Genomic DNA, 564 nt, shown 5'->3' with positions numbered 1-564 from the left:
GTTTGATTCATCGATATTTCGTTATTTTGGGTAGTTGAAACATTAATATACGCATAATTTGTGCAATTATCTTACTGATAACGTTGTTGTGAGTTCTATTGTAGATCCGGGGTAATGGGACGGCGCCTCTTAGAACATATATGAATGGAAGGGGAATAGGGCGCTGAACATGAAGTCAACATCTGTGCGAGAAAGAAAGGTAGTAAGGGATAAAATGTTCGCAATGCGCATGCGTAGCACCGTAATCTGTGTGAATTGTGCAGTTGGTTTAGTGATTCTTACACATTCGTACATTACACAGATGTGTAAAACGTGATGCTGCGCGTGTGCATTGAGAACATTTATCCCTTACTACTTTTCTCTCTCGCACAGATGTTTGCATCAGCGCGAGCCATGGGCAAGTATATAAGGCAATGCCCCTTTCATATATATATGTTCTAAAGGCCATGGCACATAAAAAAACTTAAGGCGTAAGATTTAAGCAGTAACAGTGATGGGAGCTGGCAAGAATTCGTCTGCTCTAGGAAACTTTGTACGCATGCGTAAAATGACGTAGCGGCTCGA

This window comes from Trachymyrmex cornetzi, unplaced genomic scaffold (genome assembly GCF_001594075.2).
Source record: "Trachymyrmex cornetzi isolate Tcor2-1 unplaced genomic scaffold, Tcor1.1 scaffold967, whole genome shotgun sequence".
In the NCBI taxonomy this organism is placed as follows: Eukaryota; Metazoa; Arthropoda; class Insecta; order Hymenoptera; family Formicidae; genus Trachymyrmex; species Trachymyrmex cornetzi.
Note: the sequence above shows the minus strand (reverse complement) of the source record.